Here is a 6,398-nt window from a genome sequence, read left to right as displayed (position 1 = left end):
TCCTCCTGGCAGAGGAGGAAGGCGACAGGGGAGGGAGGCGGCGGTGGGCTGGGCCAGCGGGAGGAGCTGGCCAGTTGGGCCGGCTACAGGTAAGTGGCCCAGGTAGGCTTCTGTTCTTTTTATTTTTTTCTTCTGTTTTCTATTTTTTTAAATTTGTTTTGGCATTGTTTTGAATTTAAACAAATTCAAACAATGCCAAAAACTCCTCTGAATATTTTTATTTGCTAGATGGACTTTTCCAACAGCACATAAAGCATTTCAGAGTTATTTGAAAATATATCCCATATATTATGAATATAATTCCAAATTCAAATACAATAATGATTTAAATTCAGTGCTCAAAATATTCCTCAAAATGTTCATTATTTTTGGTTTGGTGCAAAACCCTTGCCAAAATATAACCAACATTATTTAAGGCCATTTTGGAACATTGAATGCATTTTCCAGGGTTCTTTGCCCCTCTTTTATTTAAGTTTTTGAGGCTTCCAAAATTCCTCAGTTCAAGTTTCAAAAATTTAAACATGATGCAGCAACCAAGCTAGTCCAAGGCCAGGGTAAAGCTAGGGATGTGACAGAAAGCCACAAGGCGGCCCTGAAGGCAGTGCAGTACAGTGAGGTCGCCCTCAAAGCCGAATACGAAACCAAGGCGGCGAGCTGGGCCGAGGCAAGGCAAGCTCTGAGCAAAGGCTACGGCCGAGTCGAGGATTTGGTTGACGGTAGGTCGCCTTCTTCTTCACTCTTTTGCTTGTCCTTGTAAGCCAGTTTATCTCCTGACTTGCTCTGTTTCTTTCTTCTTTGTGAAGAGTACTTTCCTGGCTACTCCATCGCCGCCAACCAAGCCACCGAAGCTCACCGTGAGGCCCGGGCGGCAGGCTGGGGTTGAGATTGCACGGAATGCCAATCGGTCTCTTGAGGAGCAGCTTCTGGCGATCCAAGCCCGCCTCCAGCCGGCCTACCGCATGCTCCGCCGGCTTCAGCGTGCCGGAGCACAGGTGTTGGCCGCCCTTTGGCCTGGAGAAGTAATTCCTCGCACCCCCAGCCGTACTACCGACTGGCTGGAGGTAGCAGTCGGCCGTCTCGAGGCCTGGAACGCTTCAGCAGCTCGTTCCGGCACCCGACGGGCGCTGGAGTTTGTCCGGACTTGGTACCCTGGGCTGAACTTGGACCAGCTGCAGACCAGCTGCGGACCAGGCGGCAGGAGGCTGACGAGGAGCTGGAGGCGGTGCGACTGGCTATCATCCAGCGTGCCTCGGCGATCTCCGACTTCACCGACACCAGCGCCTTTGCCCCTGAGGTGAACGAGGACGGCGTCGCGCAGCCGGAGGAATGGTTCAGGCTGAACCCGACCGACGGTGAAGACTCGGCGGAGGAGATTGACTCCAGCAACGAGGGCGAAGAGGAGGAGGAAGACGGCGAAGACGCTGTGCCGGATGTCGAAGCAGCCAGCCAGCCTCAGCCTGACCATGCCTCCAGCAACGAGGCGCGCGCGAATGCTCCGCCTGCCACCGGTGACGACCAGGCCAAGACTCGCCAGCCGGCCACTCCTCCAACCGACACCACCGTCTCCACCAATCTTCCTGACGCTCCGGGCGCTCCCTTGGCTTGATTCGCTGTTTTTACTTTCCTGCTTGTCACTCTTTGAACAGCTTTGTTATCTTTGTGCAATTCCACCCACTGGGGGTGTATTCAAACTTTGTTGAATGCCGGCCTTTCGAAGGCCTTTTGCGTAAGTACTATTATGCATGTGCTTGGCTTCTATTACTACTTGCTTTTTATCTCTCGGCTTTTTTCCTTTGCTGCCTTCCCTTGGTTGCCGCCTTCCCAGCCGGACAGCTGCTCTGCAGTCTGTGGCCGGGTAAGGAGTTCAGCCATCTAGGAAGGGAAGTACTCAAGCTTTCTTAGATTGTAGCGGAGTAGGAAGGGAAGCCGGCCAGCCGGCTGCTTTGACAGCCGGTTGGCGAGAGGGGAGCCGGCTTGTGTTATGTAAGTTCATTAGTCCTTAGCCGTTTTTCATGTGGGCATCCTTTCCGCCTTTGGCTCTTGCTAGTCGGGCAGCCGATTCTTCGAGCTGTGACTTTCGCAAGAGAGGGCTTGGGTGCCGGCACATTACTTTTCTGACTACAGGTAGAACTTGGACATAACACAAGGCGGCAAGTCCCCGGGCCGACTAGTCGAACCCGGTGCCGGACGGAGAAAATGAATGTGGTGGCGTAACCATGGGTATGATACCCGACGTACATAGATAAAATAGGGCAGTCCCCGAGAACTCCTCGGGGAGCCTGTTGTCTCATACTTAATACAAAAGGTAGCGTGATACATACTGCTCTTCGAAGAATATTAGCATTCCACGGGCGCTCTGACTCCTTGCCGGAGTTGTCTCTCTTGCGTGCCTTCGGCTTCTGCGCGTCGATTAGGTAGTAGGAGTCGTTTCCCAGAGCCCGGCTGATGATGAAGGGGCCTTCCCAAGGGGCCGAGAGCTTGTGTTGGCCGGCTGTTCACTGTATCAGCTGGAGCACAAGGTCTCCCTCTTGGAAAGCTCTTGGCTTGACCCTCCAACTATGGTAATGGCGTAGACCTTGCTGGTAGATGGCGGACCGGCTGAGGGCTAATAGCCGGCTTTCTTCCAGCAAGTCGACGCCGTCTTCCCGTGCTTCCTTAGCCTCCGCCTCTGTGTACATGGTGACCCGACGTGAGTCGAACTCGATGCCAGTTGGGATGACAGCCTCGGCACCATATACAAGGAAGAAGGGGGTGAAGCCGGTTGGCTTGTTTGGGGTAGTGCGCAGACTCCAGAGGACGGCCGGTAGCTCGTCGAGCCAGCAGCCGACCGGACGCTCCAGTGGCAGACCAGTCGGGGCTTGTTGCCGGAGAGGATGAGGCCGTTTGCTCGCTCGACTTGGCCGTTTGACTGCGGGTGGGCAACGGACGCTAAGCCCAGTCGGATGCCCTGTGACGCGCAGAAACGTGCCAGTGCTCCCTTGGAAAAATTCATGCAATTGTCGGTGATGATGCTGTGTGGTACTCCATACCGGGTTCTAATGTCTGCAATGAATGTCACGGCAGTCGGCCCATTCAGTTTCTTGATCGGCTTTGCTTCAATCCACTTGGTAAATTGGTCCACGGTGACAAGCAGATGCATCATGCCGCCGTGCGCCATCTTGAATGGGCCGACCATGTCCAACCCCCAGACAGCAAAAGGCCAAGTGATGGGGATGGTCTTGAGTGCAGAAGCCGGCAGGTGTTGCTTGGAGCCGAAGACTTGGCACCCATTGCAGTGTTTGACTAGTTCCTTGGCATCCTCCAAAGCAGTCGGCCAGAAGAATCCATGGCGGAAGGCCTTGGCGACGAGCGCCCTAGAGGCGGCATGGTGGCCGCATTGTCCTTGGTGGATGTCTTCGAGAATTGCTATGCCTTTCTCTGGCTCGACGAAGCGCTGGAAGACTCCGGTAACACTGCGCCTAACCAGCTCTCGGTTCATTATTGTGTATGCTCCGCCTCGGTGCTGGACTTGTCCTGCCGAGATCTCGTCAGTCGACAGCTCTCTGTTTATCAGGAACTGGAGGATGGGCTGGGCCCATGATGGAGCTGTGACTTCTTTGATTGCCAAAACGGCTACTGCAACCAGGGTGGGCGGGCTGGGTTGTGAGGAGTTGGAGTCGGCCACCGCCTGCTGTGTTGCTGCAGTCCCCGGGCCGGGTTCAGTAGTCCCAGGGCCGGGTCCGACAATGGAAGTCCCCGAGCCGGCAACCGAAGTCCCCGGGCCGCCTGTCTGGTCACCGAAGTCGGATCCGACTGCGTCGGGGTCAGGCGGCACGAAGATGGAACTGGATTCCGGAGACGGCTTGACAGATGGCTTGACGAGGCGTTGGAGGGCAATGCCGGTTGGTATAGCTTGTCGGGTAGAGCCTATTCGTGCCAGGGCATCTGCTTGCTCATTGTCGACCCGTGGCATGTGAAGGAACTTGCACCCCTCAAAATATCCACTGAGCTGCTGAACGAGGAAACGGTAGCTCGCCATGTTTGTGTCCTTGGCGTCCCAGTCGCCGGATGATTGCTGAACCACTAAGTCCGAGTCGCCATAACAAAGGATCCGGCGGATGCCGAGTTCCTTGGCTAGCCGGAGCCCGTGTATGAGCGCCTCGTACTTGGCCACATTGTTGGAGGCGGCAAAGTGGATTTGCAATGTGTATCTGAGTTTGTCGCCCTTGGGAGAGGTGAGGACGATGCCGGCTCCCAAGCCAGTGTGCATCTTGGATCCGTCAAAATGCATCCGCCAATGAGTGGAGTCGGGGGCCGGTGGCAGGTACTGGGTCTCGGCCCAGTCGATGCGGAAGTCGACCAATGCTTGGAATTTGATGGCGGTGCGGGGCTGATAGTAGATTGTGTAAGGAGCCAGCGCAATGGCCCTTTTCACCACCCGGCCGGATGCATCCCAGCTGCCTATGATCTCGGCAAGCGGGGTAGTGCATATGACCGTGATGGGATGCTCTTGAAAGTAGGGCTTGAGTTTCTTGGAGGCGAAGTACACACCATAGCACATTTTCTGGTAGTGCGTGTAGTTCTGCTTTGAGGTGGACAGTACTTCGCTTAGGTAATATACCGGCCTCTAGACTAGCTGAGCTCGGCCTTCTTCTAGATGCTGGACCACGATAACTGTGCTGACCACCCGGCTGGTGGCGGCAATGTAGAGGAACATGGGCTCTTTCTCAGTTGGGGCTGCCAAGACAGGCGGTGTGGACAGCATCTTCTTCAGCTCGTGGAAAGCTTGGTCCGCCTGGTCATTCCACTCAAAGTGAGTGGACTTCTTCATGAGTCGGTAGAGGGGGAGAGCCTTCTCTCCGAGCCGGTTGATGAAGCGGTTCAAAGATGCCAGGCATCCAGTGAACTTTTGGACATCTCGCAGCTTAGTAGGGATCTTCATTCTCTCTATGGCCTTGATGTTCACTGGGTTGCATTCGATGCCGCGTTCGGAGACCAGGAAGCCTAGAAGCTGGCCGGCTGGTACCCCGAACACGCACTTCTCCGGGTTGAGCTTGATCTGAAACCGGCACAAATTCTCAAAGGTCTCCTTGAGGTCTTCCAGCAGGGTGCCGCGCTTCTCCGTCTTCACCACAACATCGTCTACGTAGACGTGGGCATTTCTGCCGAGTTGCTTGAGGAGGCATTTCTGCATGCAACGCTGAAAGGTGGCACCAGCATTTCTCAAGCCGAATGTCATGGTCAGGTAGCAGAAAGATCCGAATGGGGTGATGAAGGCGGTCTTCAGGCGATCAGCTGGGTCCAACTTTATCTGGTGGTAGCCTGAATAAGCATCCAAGAAACTCAATAGCTCGCATCCGGCTGTGGAGTCTATCACTTGGTCGATCCTCGGCAGGGCAAACGGATCTTTAGGGCAGGCTTTGTTGAGGATGGTGTACTCAATGCACATGCACCATTGCTTGTTTTTCTTTAACACTAAGACTGGGTTGGCCAGCCATTCAGGAAAGAACACTTCCATAATGAATCCGGCTGCTAGGAGCCGGGCTGTCTCTTCACCACAACTCTTCTCTTCTCTTCTGACAGGCGGCGCAAGGGCTGCCTGACCGGCTTGACGTTAGGTCGGACGTGTAGCTTGTGCTCAGCGAAATCCGTCGGAACACCCGGCATGTCTTTGGGAGACCATGCAAAGACGTCCCGATTCTCACGGAGGAAATCGACGAGCTCGCCTTCCTATTTGCTGTCAAGGCCTGTGCCTACGATAGCGTGCCTCTCCGGGTGTTCCGGGTCCAGGGGTATCTTCTTTGTCTCCTTGGCCGGCTGGAAAGAATCTTGAGCTTCACATTCTTTGGGGTCAGGAGACAGGGCCGGCTGCTTGCCAGCCAAGGCCACAACTCGATTCAACATCTTCTTTTCTTCGACGATCACAAGGGACTCGGCCAGCCGGCTGCTGGCTGCCGCACACTCAGAAGACTTCTTATAGTCTCCGGCTATGGTGATGATGCCCTTGGAACTCGGCATCTTCATCTTGAGGTAGGCGTAGTGGGGCAGAACCATAAACTTGGCCAACGCTGGTCGGCCAAGCAATGCGTGGTAAGGGCTCTCCAGATCCACTACCTCAAACCATATTGCCTCTCGGCGGAAATGATCTTTGCCCCCAAAGAGGACATCCATCTTGATCTTGCCGATTAGTGAACAGGACAGGCCGGGTACGATGCCGTGGAACACAGTCCGGCTTGGCATGAGTTGCTTCGGCTTGATGTTGAGCTTCTCCATGGTATCTCGGTATAGTATGTTGATGTTGCTCCCGCCATCTATCAGCACGCGGGATAAACGGGCAACTCGCCTTTCTGTCGCGAGGGTGGCGTCCAAAACCAAGGCATAGGAGCCAGGAGACGGCATCACCTCTGGGTGGTCGGCCT

This window comes from Triticum dicoccoides, chromosome 4B (assembly GCF_002162155.2).
Source record: "Triticum dicoccoides isolate Atlit2015 ecotype Zavitan chromosome 4B, WEW_v2.0, whole genome shotgun sequence".
Taxonomy (NCBI): Eukaryota; Viridiplantae; Streptophyta; class Magnoliopsida; order Poales; family Poaceae; genus Triticum; species Triticum dicoccoides.
This window is presented reverse-complemented; position numbering follows the sequence as displayed.